The sequence below is a fragment of the Nylanderia fulva genome, unplaced genomic scaffold (assembly GCF_048542155.1).
Source record: "Nylanderia fulva isolate GAGA-0341 unplaced genomic scaffold, ASM4854215v1 Scaffold120, whole genome shotgun sequence".
NCBI classification, from domain to species: Eukaryota; Metazoa; Arthropoda; class Insecta; order Hymenoptera; family Formicidae; genus Nylanderia; species Nylanderia fulva.
This window is the reverse complement of record NW_028189410.1, coordinates 205,486-227,395: the sequence shown is the minus strand read 5'-3', so window position 1 is coordinate 227,395 and position 21,910 is coordinate 205,486. Positions and strand designations below refer to the sequence as shown.

General features: G+C 32.8%; 2 long non-coding RNA genes across 4 annotated transcripts in view; one reads left to right on the top strand and one right to left on the bottom strand.

The window, feature by feature from the left end:
- The window catches only part of LOC114930721 (uncharacterized), a 230,877-nt gene that overhangs the window by 66,746 nt on the left and 142,221 nt on the right, over positions 1-21,910 (top strand). For all 3 annotated transcript variants that reach the window (XR_014923993.1, XR_014923992.1, XR_003819509.2), the window contains one exon: positions 1,422-1,478. This is a non-coding gene — a long non-coding RNA (uncharacterized LOC114930721). The remainder of the gene's footprint in view (positions 1-1,421; positions 1,479-21,910) is intronic.
- LOC146724681 (uncharacterized) overlaps positions 1,088-21,910 on the bottom strand; it is a 108,749-nt gene continuing 87,926 nt past the window's right edge. The window contains exons 2-3 of the long non-coding RNA XR_014923994.1: positions 10,483-10,772; positions 1,088-1,216 (exon numbers count right to left, since the gene is read on the bottom strand). This is a non-coding gene — a long non-coding RNA (uncharacterized LOC146724681). The remainder of the gene's footprint in view (positions 1,217-10,482; positions 10,773-21,910) is intronic.

The following is a 21,910-nucleotide window of genomic DNA, read 5'->3' as shown; positions in this document are numbered from 1 at the left end:
TTAATTTAATAAAAATATAATAAAAATGTTGACGAAATGTGATTTATTTTTACATTTAAAAAGTATATTATTTTACAGCATATAGCTAACAAAAGAATTTGCATAAAAAACATACCGACCATTTATTATCAACAAAGAATATATTTTTAATTTTAGAGAATATTCTAAAAATAGTTAAAAACGATTTTATAATGTACAATCCTGTTATTTCGAGAATACAATTTTTTTCAGTGTAAAAGCGTAAAAAGTGATTTTGGTATATATAGATACTTCGATATAAATTATTATTTATGCTATAATCGACATGATATTGTCGAAAATATATCCTTGTTTGAAACATCAAGTTTATTAAAAATGTGTGGCGTCACATTTTCTATTCTACCTACTTCTTTTTCAGGCCTTATACCTTTTACATTTGATGTGCAAAGCTATTTGTGTCAAGCAAAGACAAAGAGTACGAAGAACACTGTTTTGCGACCTAGTTGCATTTTTTTAAAGCGTCACTTTCCGCGAGTAGAAAAATATTAGAGAGATAATGCATCTGCTCTTTTTTAGGTTTTTTTAAAATCCGATTTATGCATAAAACACGTGAACGTACACACACGCGCACACACACATATATATAGCAAAATAAATTAAATTTTTATCTGTTTTTTTCACAGTGAAATAAACAACAGAAAAACTGAAACTTTAAAAAATCCTGAAATGCTCAAGAAACAAATTTCTCTATATAAGCTTTAATTTTATCACGAGTTTTATAATATTAATTTTAATTTTGTATAATATTATAATGATAATTTTATATAAACCAAAAGTAAATTAGTAATATAAAAACCAGGAGCTGGTGACAGGAGGGGAAACATATATTTATTTATACATATAAAATTAATTAGATATCAATTATATAATTATATAATAATATAATCATACATTGGTTATTATGTATAAAATTAATTAATGTTACAAAAATTGTTTTAATCCTCTCTTTAGATCAGCAATAAATGATAATTTTAATTTTTTTATATTATTTAATTTTAATATTAATCTTATATTTCCATAATAAATAGAAATGCGAGACTGGAATTTTTAATCGAACCATTACATATGCGACAAAAAGCTTCATTTAAATTCAGTTCAAGTGTCTGCTTGTTTTCGGGGACGATACTCGATACAGATGTGGAGCTGTATCGATTTGTTACACATATTCTCCAGATTGCTGAAAGAAATTATATTTATAGAACAAGTAAAAGAAAGAGAAATAGGAGACATTAATAATTAAATGCTAATAATATATTATATTTTCTTAGTATTCAATCTGATAATGTGATCTCTTCGTTTAAAGTATCGATAGTTTCAATAGACGTTATTTGCGTTAAATTAATCGGTTAAATTAAATTCTTTATAAATATTTTTGTTGGCAGATTTTACGAATGGACGTCGAAGCTGGTCAGGGAATTAGGTCATCGCGGCGCAAAACGGTAAGTTTAGTAACACATAAATTATTACACATATATTCGATATATATATTGACGATATATTGATATATATGATTTTTAAAGGTATTGTCTTAGCTAAAAAAAAATAATTTATAATATAATAAAAACAAAGATACAAAATAAAAAAAATAATTAAAAATAATTAAAAAATAATTTATAATTTAATTAAAACAAAAATACGAAAACTACGATAAACGTTGCTTTAATCGCTAAATTATTTATTTATATCTCGAGTAAGTCATTAAATCATACACATTTCGCTAACAATGTCAGTAGGCATTTAATAGATAGTTAAAAAAAAAAGAAAAATAGGCAAATCATAAAACTCCTTAAGGGGATGCTGACTATGTCTGTTTTATCGACAAATATTATTTTCATTTAATTCTTTATTGGCTTTACAGAATGAAAAATCATTTACTAGAATTAAAGTATTGATAATAATAAATCTGGGCTACTATATGTGTATTTAAAAAGAAACCAAGAAAATTAAATAATTACAGTTTTCTTATCGTTTAGGTTTAGGTTAGGTTGACCCAATGCAAAAGACCAATAGAAAAACTAATTATTTAGCTTTCTTATTTTTTAAATACGAGTACATACAATATGTAGTAGCCCAGATTTGTTATTGTAAACACTTTAATTATATAGTAAAGGATTTTTTATTCTGTATAGCCAATAAAGAGTTAAATGAAAATAATGCTTGTCGATAAAACAGGCCTAACCAGCATCCTCTTAATTACCGCGCATTAGCGGGTCAAATTAATGCGAACTAGTCGTCGGATCCGGCGATTTCGAAGTGACGTCGAATCTCGATCAAAATCTAATTCGCGAGATGCCGTATTAGGCGTCGCGCGGACCCGATCGGTGCAGAAATCGCATTTGCCGCTGCAATCTGGTCGGCGGAGGAGAATCAGGAAGTGGAGGAGAGAATGAACAAGATGCGCACGGATGTTGTGGAATCCGTTGCGCGTACAATACGGAACCGCGCGTCACGCGGATATCGCGGAACATCCGTTTACATCCCCCTTCCCTCTCTCAATAGCAAGAACGGCGATTGTACCCTCGATTCGCGCCCCGAGAGTCTCCCTCTCTCTCTCTCTCTCTCTTGTTGATAATTCACGGTGTGGAATTGACGGGAGTTGCACGCGATACTTCATCGTCGATAATTCGTATCATCATCATCATCATCATCGTCATCATCATCATCATCATCATCATCATCATCATCATCATCATCATCATCATCATCATCATCATCATCATCATCATCATCATCATCGTCATCGTCATCGAGACGACGAATATGACCATGTCGCGCGCATAATGCGGAGGTGGCCGGCCAATCAGCTGATGCTTTTTCTGCAAAGCGAAGACGCGGGCGATGAATCGACCGCGTAGGCATTTAATTGGATAATCGGCCGAAACGATACGTCCTCGATAATAAATTTATCCGCCAGCCAGAAAAAGAACGGGGGAGGAAGGGAGGAAGTTCGATCTTATGGGCAAAAGCTATTTGTTAAAGTCGATAAAATCGACGTATCCCGTATTAAAGAAATGAAGAACGAGCTCGAGATCAATTGACTCGTCATTGTGTATGTGACGAGCAATATATATTTAATAAATGATAATTATTATATTTTTTAAAATATAATATTTTTTTATTATTTTAAAACATAATAATAATAATAATAATAATTTTTAAAGTCTAGTTTTGTATTAATTTTGCTCGAATTTTTGATAAATTAAATCGTCATCTTACATCGCATATTATTTCAGTATTAAAAATTAATTAGAAGAATATTTTTGTGAATTATTATGTAAAATATTGTTATAATTATTTTGTAAAATATTATCTAAGAAACGGTACGAATAAACATGGTTAAAATCGCGTCTCTATTAATCTTAAAAAATGTCTTGTAAAGAAATAAGGCTTACTTCAAATTCCTTTAATCAATTTTATGACAAAAATCGGTTTTGAATTCGGTCTTTTTTCTATTTCTCATTCAATCATAATTACGATTGCTGGTGTTGCTGGAGGCGATAACTGTCAAATCGCTCATCGAAAACTACAATGATCAAAGAAACGTCAACAACATCGCAAACAACGGATACAAAGGAAAATATCGCGCCATAGAACAACATATATCGAATCAAAGCTTTCGAGAAAATATTACACAGGGTATTCCATTTTAATTAATACAGTCGAATATTGCTGAAACTACGACTGTATAACGAGAAAATATTTCATCGCAAAATTTAAAAGGTTTTGTGAGGGGAAAAAAATCTGATAATCTTAAATTCTAATTAACATCATTTTTCATTTAATGATCAATCTAAGTTTTTTTTAAATGAAACTATGCCAGATATTCCGATTTACATAAAAAAAAAAATAGAATAGTTTCATTTTAAAAAACTTAGGTTAATATTCAAACGTCCGTGAAAAATAACCTTAGTTAAAATTCAAAATTATCAACTTTTTTTCCCCGTCAAAACCTTTCAACTTTCGCATGAAATATTTTCTCGTTACAGTTATAGCACTCGCAATTTTTCTTATTTAATCGGGATGATTTATATTCATGAACGTATTATTAAGAGACGTCTCGTCGTTAAAAAAAAATTAATTAGTTATTTATAGCTATTTATTTATACGGCGTCGAGAGAGGCGTTTCGTCTTAAAGCTTATCGATCTTCGGGAGATTAGCTAGCGGAGCATAAAAAAAGGCACTTTCACGGGGTCTAATGAGAGTAATGGAGTCTCGTATAGCTCAACAACGTCTCTCTTCTGGATGGATACGCCCGAAGCGTCGCCTCGCAAAAGTATCGAGAGTACCTTCGTTCTCTCGCTTTGGAGCTAAAGGAGCGAGTGAGCGAGGAGGCGCAATGGAGGGTGGAAGATCCAGTTACTTATGTCGTTACTGAAGTTGAAAGAAAAAAAATCTATGTCTCTTATGGTGTTCAACGTCGAGCATCTGCTTAATTTCTCACCGTTTCTCTCTCCGGTGAACTTTCTTCTTCGGCAAGGATTCACCCTCGCACACCCGAAACTCCTTAAACTTCGCTCTACTGCCCGCTCTTCTCACTTTAGTCATGCTTCTCTTATCTTGTCTCACACAGGTGCACAATCTGTGTGTCTGCGTGCGCAAAAATATGCCGTGTCTAATTTTAATTAAATACAGGAAATAATTTTAGAATATCGTCGATGATGGAGTATCGCTTCGAGTCTAGGATGGGTCTATTCAAAATGTCTTATTTGTTTTAACGATAATCTAATTTTGATATTAATTTTTGTTGACAAATACAATAATATTTTATATTACATTTTTTATTATATATGATGTAATAGCTTGATTAAACTATAAAACTGTTAAGCAACAGCAAGATAGGCCTACAACATTTTAATTAATTTTTTGTTGTTAACTTATTGTTAAATTTATTTAAAGAAATAAACTTCATTACAACATACTATCTTATAATACTATTTTACTGATTATTTTAATATTTATTAAACAGATCATCTTTCATCCTCATAAACTCGACCAAAATATTCTATGTTGTCAAAAAAACAATTGTAAGTCAATTAAAATTAGATAAATTATTGTCTATAGCGTACACAATTATTCATGTTTATATAAATAATACTCTAAAATCAATACCAGCGATAATATATGGCACAAACATCATGAGCAAACGCGCAGTAGTGCTGATGGGTTTCCACCATAAAAAAAAGGATGTTTACGAATAATCTCCAGGTAAAAAAGTGATAAAGAAATCTTCAAACTTGTAGTAAAATAAATTTGAGTAAATATGACTATTAAAAAACATTGTAAAGTAATTTCAACATAAAAATGTTGTCTAATAACAACATCTGTATATTGAACACTGCTTTGAACAATTATTTTTGGGACTGTTAAAATCCATATTAAAGAAACACCTTCTATAACAATTTTTTTTCGATTCCCATTTCAAACGAGCATCCATCATCGCTGACCAGTCAGGGCAGACGGCCAGAAGAAGGCGATAGGCGAAGTGTGACCGGGCTGTGAAAAGGGAGAAAAGAGAGGTGGGATGTTGAAGTGTGGAGAAAAGAAATGATTGCTTCTGGCGCGCTTGCGAAATGAACGCGGCGTGACTGCCGCTTTGAAACGGGGATGAATTGTAATTGGACGGAAATGGAATTCGGATAGTTCAGGACCAAATACGCAGAAAGAGACAGCTCGCGGAAGAGAGAGAGGAAGAGATAGAAAACGGCCGACAGACTAGAATGGAGAGAGTCAGCTGTGCGGTGGCTGACAAGGTGAGAGATAGAGAGAGAGAGGATGGAAGAGGTAGAAAGGGAGGAGAAACAAGGTGAGGAGAGACAAGGAAAGAGATATAGTCGCCGTCAGTGGCCTGTAACTCTATGCCTCTGTGAGCTTCGATCAATAGAGGCGGTGAACAACATTGCACCAAACGCCGCCGAACGTTAAAGCAGTTTGTGCTACCTATGCAAGCGATTTTCCCGAAATTATCTCTCGGATGAATAGCAACCGATTTGCCCGAGCGGTCTTTTTAAAGCCGAGTCGCGCGTTCGAAATTAAGCTGCCGTCGCGCTGAAGGAAATTTTCCACCTTCGTTAATTTTCGCATCCCGCCGCGTGGATGCTCGTTCGAGCGAGACTTCCTCGCCAAAACTCTGCATCAGCAGAGTATCGGGATTTATGTGATTTGTTTCTGAAGGAATATACTTTTAGTTAAAGAAGCTTGTAGAAAAAAGAACCAGTCAAAGAGTGTGATGTTATTTATTTTACCTTTGGGATTTTTTTCAAAGAAAATATTTTATAGTAGTAAAATATTTTATATTAGTATAATATTGTGTAGATAAGAAATTATTTTTTTGCACTTCAAGAAAAAATGCTAAAACTATATGTTACTTAACAAAGTTCAAAATTTTATCGATAGGAATAGGATCAAGTTTAATATGTACCTAAATCCGAGTTGAATCCAATAATTAGTGATGGGATTGAGTACTTTACAAATAGGTTCGAATTTCTTTGTATGGTTTAGAATTTTTTGTGATTACAATAAAAAAAGAATAGTATTTTCAAGTGGAAAGATCAAGATGTCTTCGAACCTTTTATATTTGAGTATTTGAATACTTATGTATCTCTATTTTCTCATAAGTATTCAAATACTTGAAGTATTTTTATAAGTATTCGAATACTTATATATCTATTCTCTCATAAGTATTCGAATACTTATGTATTTCTATTTTCTCATAAGTGTTTGAATACTTATGTATCTCTTTTTTTATAAGTATTCAAATACTTATGTATCTCTATTTTTGATAAATATTCAAATACTTATACTTGAAGTATTCTCATAAATATTCGAATACTTATGTATCTCTATTTTCTTTTAAGTATTCAAATACTTAAAGTATTCTCATAAGTATTTGAATACTTATGAGAAAATAGAGATAGATTATCTTCTGTAAATACTATTCCGAACTTTGCAGGTATTTAATCTAAAATTCGAATATAATTGTTCCATCATTGATTACTTCGCAATATATGAAATACATATTGTTTTTTACGAATATTTGAATATTTTAGAAAATGATACTTGATTATTGGATTTGGATTTTTAAATATATTGAATTTGATTCCACCGCTACCACTAATAATCAAATTTTTTAAGATTCAAGAGTTCTTGTAAGTACTTTCTATCGAATCTTTTGCAAGTACTTTATTCAAACTCTAAGATAAAAAATCTATAATACCTACATTTACATACGCTCACATTTTCCATCTTATTTGCACATTATTTACCTATCCCCACTTTCTCTTAAATAAAAGATTCAAACATATTTAATCCAGGTTCGAATGTATTTGCAAGTACAACTTTTATTTTTGAGATGTTTATAGAGTCCTATATAGTCCAGGTTAGAGTCTACTTGAAAGTATTAATTTTTTTTCGAAGTAATTATAAAAAGTTCAGAACTATGCAAACAATTTAAACCTACTTATAAGATTCTAACCCCATCATTATTCCTATCCTATTCACACATCTATTCAATTACACTCATTTTCTCCTAAATACTCATAAAATATTCGAACATACTTGATCCAAGTTCGAACTTGGAAGATCAAAATTATACTTGAAAATTGTCTTTGTTTTACTTACAATTAGAGAGTTCAAACCTAGGTTTATGTTTACTCGAAAGTAGGTTTTTTTCGAATCATAGAAAGTTCAAAATCATATATATATATTAGTACTTCAAAATCATATATATATATATATATATATATATATATATATATATATATATAGTAGACTTAAGTGCAAGTAGGTTCAAATTTATTTATATATATATAAACAAATTTGAACCTACTTGCACTTAAGTCATCACTAAATATTAAGAATTATCTTTTTGTAAAGAGAGACGAGGGAATAGCGCTAATGAAACATTATCTCGTCCATTTTCGACAACAACTGCAATCGCAGCACGGTCTCTTCAAACGAGAGAGAGAGAGTGTGTCTATCGAAAATAATCTTTCACCTACACTGCGACTGATCGCACGAGATAAATTAAAAGCGCGGAGTGAGATAAAAATTCTCTCTGCGAACGCAATTTGATTCTCGGTCGGCGCGCGAATTCGATTGACGGGCGAGCGAAGTCGCGCGTGTTTATATAGAATCTATCACGGTTGCGGCGAATCCGACGTGTGTTTTGATTGCATCGCAGGTAGAGAAATATCGGCTTGACCGGAATTATATAAAAATGCCGGCTCTATCTCGATCGAGACTTCTAAAATTATTCAGCAACTTCGATAAGGATGTACATCGTAGGCGGTTGGGCTATCCAATTATAACATGTATTAGATGCGATCGAGAGATTTATTATTACCTTATAAAAAAGTTTTGAAACTTATCGAATTATGCTTAGAAAATAAGCTTCGCGAAACTGCGAAGTGTGTTATCAATCGAATGCAAATTTGGTGAAAATAAACGGAAAGTTCGAAGGGGAAGAGGTAGAAAAATTCATCTTTTTAATCACAGCAGAGTAAGTTTGATAGATTTAGCGAATATTAATATTTATATGTATATGATATTTCAAAAAGTTTCTCTGATAAATTATTTATTTATTTTATCATTATCATTGTATTTTATTATTAATTAATTACTATTGCTATTTATTTATTTATTTAACTCATTTCTAATGGAGAAATGCAGTTATTTATATATTTATATACTGTCCGTCCCTTTTTGCGATATGCAAGGTCGCGCTATCTTCAGTAATAAGGTAGATCGAACCTAATTCTAACTTTATAATCCGTCCTTAACTCGTGTTTAATCCAGTTTCAAACCTGACTCATTAAGTGAAAATCGCCGCGGAAACTTCTCCAACGTTTGCAGCAAGCTCTGTAATCGAATACGTCGAACTTAATGCATTGCTTCTTAACGCGGTCCTGCGCGTTCGGTACTTTCAAAAATTTATCGTTAAACTTTTGCAGTTTTCGAAATTACCCGCATTTCCTCTCGGTCCAGTTTCGTTGACAAATTCTACTTCAGAGGAAACTTTATGTATCGACTCGATACATTAAATCGGTACACATGCTAACATGATCCAAACGTAAATCTATAACTTTGTATTGCAATAAACTATCTATGACAAGTATTATCTACAAAAAGAAAGAGAGAGAGAGAGAGAGAGAGAGAGAGAGACAACAATGAATGAAATTGTTGAAACAGCAGTTTTATTCGAAAGAAAAGTTTTTCAGAAAACGATTCTGATCGATAATATTTTTTATAAATTTTTCACTTTTAATATACGTGATTAGTGTTTTGCTACTAAAATCAAGAAATTTTAAAAAAGTGAACATATGATCATTTTAATAGCTTCTGAGCTCATATAAATGTATTTTTTATTTGATTTTAAAATATGTTAATTAAAATATATTAATTTTTAGTTCTTTATTTTTTATTTGTATAATTACTGAAGATGACCCGAAGTGGAACTGAAACGGTTTAATTTTTAAATTAGTGCCTAAAATTATTTAAAAGTTTTTTATTCGCATTTTTGGCTCTTATTAATCCTCGTATTTGACTTTTATAAGCTCTTGTTAATTTATCTTAGCTTTTATTGTCTCTTTTTTATCACATATCAAATTATATATTAGCCCAGATAGCATCATATTCAAAATTGGGACATAAGACATCTTTAAGAGAAGTCTTATGGTATGATATCTAAAAGATGTCTTATATGTGCTGATTTTTTGGAATGTTTCGATCTTTATTTTATTTTTATTGAAATATATTAATTTTCACCGAGAAAGAGTATACGAATAAAACATATGGAACTAATTCTCGCAGATGGTAGAAGTTGATGTCGACATGGAAAGGGGATGTAGGAAAAGTCTAGGAGAGGCTAAAGATTTTTGTCCCTTCGCGTTTCTGCCCTTTTAAATTCGATGCACATTATAAGGGGAAAAAACCGAACCACGGTCACCGTCATCACGTTGCAATCATACATTTCCGATTGATCGCGGGAAAGAGGAAAAAGAAAGATCGCGGAGGGCGCGAAGTTAATCACACGATGGCGAATCCGTTTCAGCGACGGCGTAAAAGTCGATGTCGGTGTCGTGAGGAAAATGGAAAATGCTGCGGAAGCGGTGATCCTCTTGGGCGAGAGAAAAAACGCGAAGGATAAAGAGGGGAAAAAAAACAGAAAAAGAGGAAAATGGACGCGATGACGGAGACGATAATTTCGAGGGTGAGGAGAGCCGAAAGGCGCGGTGCGAGACCAAGCCGAGGATTAATTTAAATATTGACATGACCCTGCCGAGGAGTCGGCCACGCTCGGCGAAGCGTCGCTAAACGCTCGTTCAATTTGCGCGTCCGCCATCCTTCCGCTCTTCTTCTTCGAGGTATATCGGCATAAATCAACATATATATATATATATATATATATATATATATGTATATATAGGTGTATATATACTACATACCGTGAAACGTTCTTAACCGGAATAGCCGTCCGTTCGTTCGTCGACGACTCCGCTGCTCGCCACTCCTTTCTAAAGGGGTGATCAACGAGTGGTGACGCGTTCGGTTCGAAATTATGCGTGTATCCTTCCCGCCGGAATCCTGCGAGGACCCATCGTGATTCGTCACGTATCTCCAAGAATGTAATTTATGGATGTTGTAATTTATATACAGGCGTTTAGGGCGCGAACACTTCTCTCGTGGACGATAAAGCCCGATGTAGTTCGTACATATTCCAAAAATAAATTCGTTCCTGTGAAAAAAGAGGAGGAACGATATTAAAATTTTATATTAATATTGCGCAATTAATGTAAAATGTAATATAAAATATTACATTATCTTAAATAATTAATAATTTAATATTTGTAATATAAGTGATATTTATTTTTATTATTTTTTATGAATTATTATTGTTATTATTTATTAGGTAAGGCGGTTATAATATAACGAATGTGAATTATTATTTGATTTGTGTGGAATTTTTTTATTTTAATTTATTAAGTTCATCTTTGTTTATTAGAGTTGTTATATTAATTTCATCCATTAATATTATATAGAATTGTTTATGTAAGAAGAGAGATTTTTTGGATCAACTTATTAAATTAGAAATTTTACTTGTTTATATAATAATTTCTTTGATAGTAATTAATCAAAATTTAATTAGAATTTTATTTAAGTGGAATAGTTTAGGTTTAATTTTTTCTCAGAATTGTACATCATATAATTCAGGATTGATTACAATTTTATGTAATCAAATTGGGAATATTGGCTTATAAACGAACATGGTATATATTGTGTGACGTATATATTTTCTGCATTTTTAATTCTTTTAGACTTGTCGTTCAGGTAATACAGCTGTATTTACTATATTTAATGGATATCGGTCAAACTAAAAATTTCACAAAAATTCTTTTGTATTACACGTGCAGGCAAAGTGGCACTTTGTGTGCGTGTTTTCTGTGCGGAAAGCGGCCAATTTCCCACGCCGCCATCTAGCGGCGACGCGATGAGTGAATAAGCCGCGTTTAAAGCCATTGCCTACGGCTGAAGCCGTGGGCAATGACTTTGAACACGGCTATTCCCGCATCGTGCCGCCGCAAGATGGCGGCGTGTGATTGGCCACCTCGCGCACAGAAAACGCGCACAAAGCCACTTTGCCTGCACTTGTAATACAAAATAATATGTGTATCACGTGCGGATTGACAATTGTTCAGTCGCCTTCGGCTCGTGCGTCCATTCCCCGCACTCGTGACCAATTGTCAACTTTCCGTACTTGATACACAATATACTATTTATATATATATATATACATATATATTAAAAATTAAAACAACCGATGCGGAATACGTCGATTTTAATCAACACCGAATATATAACTGACTGAGAGAATTAATAAAAAAAGAAATGCTTCACATTATTGACTTACAACCACAATGGAACGGATTCACGATCAGACATCGTCTTATGCCAATCGCCGTGAACGCGAACAGCTTGATTAGCATGCGAAAGCCGGGCATATCAATTACTATCAGGCGCACACAATGGCCTTCTATCCTCGATCAATGTAAATCTCGATTTAGACTAACGATCGCATAGGGAGAGAGAGGAGGCACAGACAGGCAACCCTTATAACCGATCGTGCACGTTCGGCGCTTTAGAAAAATGATTTTCAGCCGGCGCCCGCGTGATCAAGCATTAATAGTAATGCCTTCGATCGTAGGCGTAACGCGCCGCCGGATCGTATTAAAATAGGTAGTGATTAACGACGTCGTTCGTGACGGGGGCGAAAAGAGAGAGAGAGAGAGAGAGAAAGAGAGGCCGCACGCGGCCGAATATAAGGTGGAAAGCGCGCGGAAGCATGGATATGGTAACGAGAAGATATGAGAGCCCGAACTCCGGCGTGGAAAAAGATACGGGAGAAAGAGAGAGAGGCGAGCTTCCGAAGGAAACTTTTATATCGAGCACGTAGTCAACTATGTGCTATACATGGCGTGTCGCGTAATATGTGCCAAGTACTTGCGAGACAGATTTACAAGATGTCGAGACGAGAGAAAAACAGAATTTATATAAAAATGTATATGCTCGAAAAAAAGTGTATCGTTTCATATCACAAGGTTTTTCTTTTAATTTTTTAGTCATATAAATAGCTGGAAAATATATGCAGTTTTTGCTACAAGTTTTATATAAATAAATTTAATATGATTACATATATAATTTAATACATATTATAATATATACATATATTTAATTTAATATATTAATATATATGTATATTTCATATTTAACGCTTAATTTGTATTTAATATTTATATAAATATTCATATATTAAATAAAATATAAATTAATATATTGAATTATATATAATTAATATACATATATTGAATTTAATTGCTTGGTATCAAGTATTACTTGTAAAATATTTTTCGTTAAATATTTTAAATATACATTCGTATAGACTAAAATAATTAATATTTTTAGAGATACAAATATATTAAAAGAATACTTCCAGCTTTATTAAATAGTATTACAAAATACTTTTGTAATATTTCCACCCAACGGGATACAATGTTGATGTTATACTTTCGCAAGAATTTGCGCAATCACTTGTTCTCGTAATTCTGCGCAATATTCTTCGTCGTCATCTCGGTGAAGACAGCAGCAACGTTTCGCAAACATTCTCTTCAAGTATCCAGTTGAAAATATTTTTCCGCGACAAACAGAGGATCGCACGTTTGACAAATCATGTTCGCTCTAATTTGTTTGGCGGCTTTAATACATTCAAACTTGCGCGCATTTGTATAAGTCTCGTTAGAAATTAATACAATCGCTGAAGAGAATGCGAGTACTCTGAGTACCTTGAATATGTTATTTTAACGATATCGATTTTGTGTTTTCATGAAATCTGAATCACAAATATATATTGTTTACAAAATTCAAAATTACGCTTTTCTATATTGATTTTTAAAATATTTATATTATAACGAAGGATCAAGTTCTATATATAATTAAAAATTTGAGTCGAATCAAGTTTCATTTTTTAGGATTTAAATAATATCTATAAGAAATAATATTTCATATATTATATTTGCGAAGTAATCGAATGTAGATTATATTTGAGATACATATTAAAGCAAATAAAATTAATTTTTTATCCAAACTTAAAAAGTGTGTTCAAGGCACAAATCGTTGGTACAGTACCACAAAAATAATTTGAATTTTAAATCGAGTATCTGCAAATGTTGAAATAGTACTTATAAGTACTTAATCGTACTTATAATAGTATTTATATTTTCTATAAAAAATTGAATCTTTTATGAGTTGCTCATAAAGAATCGAATCTTTTATGAATAGCGCTCATAAAGAATCGAATCTTTTATGAGTAGCGCTCATAAAGAATCGAATCTTTTATTATTAGTGTTTATAAAGAATCGAATCTTTTATGAGTAGCGCTCATAAAGAATCCTTTATGAGTTGCACTCATAAAAAATTGACTCATTTTTTAAGTAGCACTCATAAAGAATCGAATCTTTTATGAGTAGCGCTCATAAAGAATCGAATATTTTACGAGTAGTGCTCATAAAGAATCGAACCTTTTATGAGTAACGCTCATAAAGAATTGAATCTTTTGTGAGTAGCGCTCATAAATAATTGAATCATTTATGAGTAGCGCTCATAAAAAATCGAATCTTTTATGAGTAGCGTTTCTTAAGAATCGAATCTTTTATGAGTAGCGCTCATAAATAATTGAATCTTTTATGAGTAGTACTCGAGTTGTAGACTAAAAAATCTACTTATAATACTTTTATTACACATGTGCACCTATACTCTTCTCTTATCTCATACACTCATACTTTACTTATTCTCCTCCTTTTTTCCTAAGTACTCCTAAAAAGTCGAACATACTTGATCCAAGTTGGGATGTACTTGGAAGTACTGCTCTCGTTTTTCGAAGTACCTATAAAAAGGTCGAACTAATCTCGTCCATGTTCGAGTCTACCTGAAAGTACTGTTTCTTTTTTTCAAAGTAATCCTAAAGAGTTCGAAACCACGCGAACAAATTTGACCTACTTGTAAGATACTTAATCCCATCACTAGTTATAACAACTCTGCCAATTATTTCGGAATTATTAGCGAAGAATGAGGATAAGGGAGAAGGAGAATCCAAGGGATGACGTAAAGCGTAACGCGCGTCAGAGGATGAAAAGATGACGAGGAACGGAAACGAGAGAGCGAGGAAAGAGAACGCTGCGAAGAAACGTGAGCGGTTGACAACTCCAGGGTGTCGTAATGTATGAACATGCGGGGCCGACCACGAGTTCATTGCGAATTCATTGAGGATTTTCCAAGTGATTTCCCCGGTTATGTCCGAGGGTTATACTTCAGACGAATGCGTGCGCTGTCACGAAAGAACAAAAGTCAACCACCTCCACAATTTAATATCCTTTCTCTTTCCCTCTCTTCTCTCTAATCGATTCTTCTCATCACTCCCTAAACTCGCAATCCGCCATACACGAATTAAGTGGAGTTCGCAAAGCGCGATTTAAGAGCGCGAATCGAGATGGGAACTAATTAAAGTGAGTTAAATAATGTTCTATCGGGCGGTACGAGAGGCGGAATACTCCGGGGAAACACGATTATCAATTAAAGTAAAATTTCTTACCTTCAGAGACCTCGTTTGCGATAAATGATTCGAAGATCGAAAACTGTGTTCGTGCATCCAGCAAGGAAAATCATCTTACAATTCGACCTTATTACTATCGAAATTATAATTGCAATTAACGGAGTTTGTATCTTGAACGTTATGTTAGTGGAATTAAAAATCTGAAATTAAAACTAGAATTCCTCTATTTATTAATTTATTTTAAAAACTTTAAAAATAATTTATAGATCATTTTATTAACGTTTTTTATAAATTTTTATAAATTTTTAAATAATTACACAATATTATCAAAATTTATATCTAAATTCAATTTATAAGAAAAAACTGGATGCGATAAAAATTGACTAAAGCATCTTTCTAAATAGTTATTTAAAATAATTTTTATACTAATTTTAACACCACTCTCTTAACTCTTCATTTTTCGAGAATCTTTTAAATAAAAAATATTTAATAAACCCTGATAAAAGTACAATTAATTAAATTTATTTAGTTATAATTTATAATACATTATATTCTTTTATAACTCCTTGTATTAATTATTTTAATTTATTTACTTAACTTTCTATATTTCCATAAATAAAAATTTATATATAGTTATGAAGAAGCACAATTTCTGGCTGCTAAAAGCAATTGCTCATTTCCGTCTGTTAAAAGCAATTTGAAAAATTAAATTTTTAAATAGATTTAAATCCAATACATTTATTTAATAAAATTTTCAACAAATTAATAAATAATTCACACACATCTTTGAATATAATATAAATATAATCAGTAGAATTAAAGAGCTATAAATACGATTTTTATCCTTTCAGAAATAAACAAAATACGCACATTAATTTAGAAATATTTATCAGTGCACCAAGATGATCCTAATAAGTGTCGTTTTAAAATTGTTTTGTGTTTCAGAATATTTTCATTTCAAATAAACACGAAAAAATTGCAATTAACATTTACATTCGATTTTGTTAGAAAACTGTTTAAATCTATCAATTTGTCGGCGGATACACCCGACAAATAATTGGACAAATCTATCCGATTTCTACATGCAACGTGTGTATATTTCGTATATATATATATATATATATATTTTTTTTATCTCGTTTAGCCGCTCGATTGAACTTGATCATTAAAAGTCCGAATTTTTTGACGGCGGATTAAACGGATGATTGGGACGCGTTATTACGATTACTACATTCGTAGATTCGGGGAATTGCGCGTATAACGATCGACGCGAATCTATATGGTAATACGATGACCGGTTCTGGGCGGATGGTTACATGAGGCTTCGCTCCAGCTTGTAGCCGCGGCACTCCAATCAGAGCCTTCCATAATCCGAAGATCTTTGCTAACGAGACCATCGAGAATCGTAATCCGAAGGGGGTTGCTGCTGCAAACGGGCAGCCCGAGATACTTCTCTCAACAACACAGAGAGCGACCAGAGAGAGAGAGCGAGAGAGAGAGACGAGAGAGAGAGAGAGCCGAGACGAGAGAGAGAGAGAGAGAGAGAGAGAGAGAGAGAGAGAGAGAGAGAGAGAGAGAGAGAGAGAGAGAGAGAGAGAGAGAGAGAGAGAGAGAGAGAGAGAGAGAGAGAGAGAGAGAGAGAGGAGAGAGAGAGAGAGAGAGAGAGAGAAGCAGACAGCGAGAGAGATAGAGACCACGAGAGACGACAGCTATCGCTCTCTATAGCCTCGCTACTAGCATAGCTCGCTATCCTATCTCTCTCTCTCTCTCTCTCTCTCTCTCCTACCCCTCTCTCTCTCTCTCTCTCTCTCTCTCTCTCTTTCTCGCTTCCGGGTCCTTTATGTATTTATACAATTGCGGCCAATTGGATGGTATCAGATTCGGTAACTAATCTAAACCGCATTAACCCCACTTTCTCTCTTCCACCTCTTCCCCTTTATTTGGCTACATTTATACATATATGTGTGTGTGTATACATATAGATATTAGCTATAATTTTCCCGTTTGCTTTTCCGTTATGCTAATATCCATTATCCTTATCGTGTTACATTTCTACCGTATCTTAAAACGTTAATCGCAATATTATGTCATACTACAGAAATAGTAAATCTAATTTTCTTTTAATTCGGTACATGTTTTTTTATCTAAATTCATTTTACATCTGTCATATAATTTTAATCTTTATTGACAATAATTTTGATTTCAAAAATTTCGTTTTTTTATCGATTTTATCGATCCAGAGAATATTTGAACATTCTCAAGATGTTCTCTGAATATCTTGGGTATATGTGTGTTGTTATGGAAGGGAATTCTAAACGGTGTCCTGTTTTATTGATAAAACATTATTTTTGGGCACTCTTTTCTTTTTATTGATTGAATAGAATAATGAATATTTTTAATAAGTATATACATAGTGCGAACCTACCAAAAAAAAATTTAGTTTTTTAATTTAAAAAATTTTTTGATTTTTAACATAAAATCGGTAGGTTTACGCTTTGTTTTTATATATTTTTTAATCGTAGAAGAGCATTTATTATTCTACTCAACTAATGAAAAGGAAAGGGTGCACAAAAATTGTATTTTATCGATAAAACAGGACGGCGCTCAGGATCCTCTTAAAAGGATGCCGGATGTCTGTTTTATCGATCAGATGATTATAGATTTTTCTGCACCGAAATCTTTTTATTGGTTTAATAAAATAATAAATGCTTTTCCACAATTAAAACACGTACAGAAACAAAGTGGGAATCTACTGATTTTATGTTAAAAACAAGAAAAAATTTAAAAACTAAAATTTCTTTATCGACTTCTGTCGTCAGGTCGAAAAAAATAATTGTTTAATTAAAAGTTCTGCTGTTTGTACGTACAAAATAAGATAGGTTCCGACTAGAAATTGAATGAAGAAGTATTAGTATATTTTTAGATATAAGTTTAAAAGCCTAATAAATAAGAAAACGGTGCAGAAAATTTTCACGCATATGTGTTGTATACGTACATATGTTTAGACATGTGTGGTGCTAACCTATCATGTGTATATGTGTATACGTGCATATGTTTAGATATGTGTGGTGCTAACCTATCGGAGTTCGGCCGTCTCTCCGGCATCCCCTTAAAAGAAACTCCGATCTTGAAATATGTAGGATATATATCAATGCTCTCTCATTACTTTTTTTGATACTTTTTAATATTAAATTAATTATTGTAAATAGAAACTAATAATATTATGCATTCGTTTAATCTTTCAAAAGATACGTTTGTATAATCATATCTGTAATCCATTTTACGTAATGATGCCATTACGTAAACAGGTGATGGGCAAAGCTCGCAGGATTACCTGCGTTATCAAATATACAGGTATAGCAGGCGATCTACCATTTGCTAAATGACGTAATGTTAATTCTCGCGTTTCATTAGTACCGTCGCTCATTAACGCATACATTCAATAAATGTAGCGTCTATAATCGCATTCATAAGATGCTTGACATCGCGAAAGAGAAAGAGAAGGAAGAGAAATTATTTAGAATTATATTCACACGTTTCCTCTAAATTGCACAGTAGGAAAATTTGTGTTTTCTTGTTAAAAATGGTCTTCGTTAAAATTTTTGTGATAAATATTTAACATATTTATGTGTCAATTTAACATATTACTGTTGTGTTAATTGAACTTAAATATTAAATTAAAACAACTGAAAAAAGATGTAAAAATAACACAATCTGCATATATTTTTAATTTTACACAATAAATATGTTTTATTAGTGACAATATTTATCTGTTATTTACAAAAAAAAATGTTGATTTTTTATTTTATAAATAGGGATGATAAAATCTAAAATTAACATAGTTTTAGTTTATTTTTACATTAAAACTATGTTAATTTTACACAAAATTTATTTTAAATTACTTGAAGTTTTGCATTTATTTTGTATCAAAATATTAACACAGTATTTGTGTCTCCATATTTAACATATCCGTATTATGTTAGATTAATACAAAAATTTCTGTGGATCGTTTGATACATGTGATATCTGTTAAATTTAACAGAAATTTTTCAACTGTGCAAACACAATTTTTATTTCTTAACAATTTCTTAGAATTTGAGTAGATCTTCGAAATAAAAAAATTGCCCGGGCAGATAAATAAAAATTTGGGACATTTTGAATTTGCAACGCGTCTTTCGATAGGATTCCTCGCGCTTCGTATGCACGAGCCGAAGCATGGAAAAAAAGGAGCCATTAACTCGCGCAATTATCCTTGGACGGACGAGGCTAGAGTTACGGGCGGCTAATAGCGGCGTTTCCTGGCACTCCCTCGCGAGAAACGAACGGTGAGACGTGGGTCTAGAGAGAATAGAGGGAAGAGACGAACGCGCGACAAGGACTCCCCTATTATCGATATACTAATGCCAGTGCCAATGCGATCGTCCGTGAAATCGTCCGCGAAATAAGTGTCTCAAAATATTCTCGTTGATACATATCATTCGTTATACTGCGCGTTTGCCGTGTCCATTGTAAGGACGGAATTATCGACAGCTATATAGCTATTCTCTCTCGGACAAATCGATCGTTGGATGAGCATGGCAGGAAAAAATGGTGCTCTAACGAAGAAAGCATCTGATCATTTTTAATAATATTTTTATGATGATTGCTGTAATTGAAATTAAATTACGGAGTATATTATTATTAAATACTATAGGCACATATATAGGGTGATTTCAGGATAACTCAATATACTAATTTGTAACAAAAAAGATAGAAATACATATATTTTGAATCGTAAACTACCTACTTCAAATCTATTGCAGATCTGTGAGCAGGAAGAATTAAACTGTTTCTCTATTTACATTATGATCTGAATTTTTTATCGAGGTGAAGAATAAGAAATAAAAGAATTTTCAAGTAAAAAGAAATAAAATTTTTAATAAAATTGTAGGTTATTGTTCTTAGATATAATCAGTAAGATTTTATTTTAAAAAATATTTTTTATAAAATTGAAGACACTTTTTGATAATTAATTGTAAACATATTCGAAACAACTGTTCTGGAATCTTCATTTATGCTTATCCCATCGTGTCCATAGTCTGATTTGAAAATAAGAAGGAAAATTAAAATAATTTAAATTAATTAAAAACTTTAATTAATTGTTTCTATAGAAGCATATTCTTCTATTTTCTGCCGCTTTTAATTTATCTATTTTTTACAATTTTAATCCCACGTCTCCCCTGTTTTAATGCACAGATTCAATATATTTACTATAAAAATTCATTGCTTTAACGAGGCAACAAAATCAGCTGACTGTCAGTTTGCGCGGACGACGAACGTCCAGTCCATCGAAATTTATGCGCTTCGTCGCAAAAGTTAGCCGGTTAAATTATAGCGCGGGGACGTCTCAATTCGACGCGCAAAATGAAATGTAGATACATTCGCGCGTCACGATGCTACATTATGCATATTGTCCGCGATCTATAGCCGGGCACTCGAGCTCGTTGGCACTTGGTAACTTGTGCGCACTTACGTGATTCACGACAGAGAGTGCCTCTCATTAATATGCCGAGAGAAGAGCAGGTGTATATTGCGCACAAAACGCGTCCTGATATTCGGACCTCCGTATTTTAGCGCCGTTATCTCTACTGGCGAAATTCCAACACTTTATTATGCCGCGTGTTTTTACTCGATCTTTTTTTTATTTTTATTTTTTTACGTATGTAAGCCAGAGCGACGTTGCGTCACCGCAGTCCATCGAATTTTTTTTTTTTAACCTTTGACTACTAGGCTGAGAATACTAGAAGGTTTCATAAAATGCATAAATATAATAAGTATCTGTAAACTATATGAATTTTTTACTTTATGTTTTATTTACATTTCGACAAGTTAGGATTGTTATGTATATGTCAATATCGGAATGGAGAATAATTGAATTCGAATTTCGCGCGCATTTTAAATGTCACATTTCGAATTGCGCGCGCGCGGGAATTTAAAATAACTCGATTTGATTTTTTGTACACGGGCTCAAATATTGATTCTAATATGATGGCAACTCGAAGGATGGTCAATGGCGCGTGTATATCCTCCGTGGGCATGTAAGCGTGTAACGGGCAGCCCTCGCCCACAGCGATTGTCCACTGTTCCGAGAGGGGCGAACTCGACAATCGCTCTCTTTCTCTCTCGCTCGCTCTCGAGAAGTGACTGGCTCGACACAGACGGGCGAAAATGTATCGACTTGGCGCCTTCCGGCGGTCACGTCCCGACGCACTTTTCTTTCTTTTTCACATCTAGTTTTCGGAAATAATCGTGCAGACAAAATTTCGCAGAGTTCGACCGTAATCGTAAGGAAATGCGATCCATTCGTGGTCAAGATGAGTAGAAACGCGAAGTTGTTGATGGAACATGCGAGAGTATTAATTGTAATCATGGGCAGCCATGATGACTTCTCCAAGTTTAAGACACAATCATTTTTGTCGTCTTTTCTCATTTAATGCAATAAATATTAAAATTATATTTTGCCAAATTTTTTGATATCTGAGATTTCGAAGATTCACTCTTTTTTAATGCGAATTTTTTATTAGCTTCTAATTATATTTGTTGGAAGAAAATGCCAGCGCGTATTAAGGGATTTTTCACACGGAGGAGAAAATTTATCTCGCGAATTGAAAATGCCGAGAAATATGTAAAATCAAGATTGAACTTTTACAATATTCGCTGCTCGATATTACTTCAATCCGGAGCAAATTTATCATTATTCTGACGAATCTCTTAACATTCGCGAAGCTTCA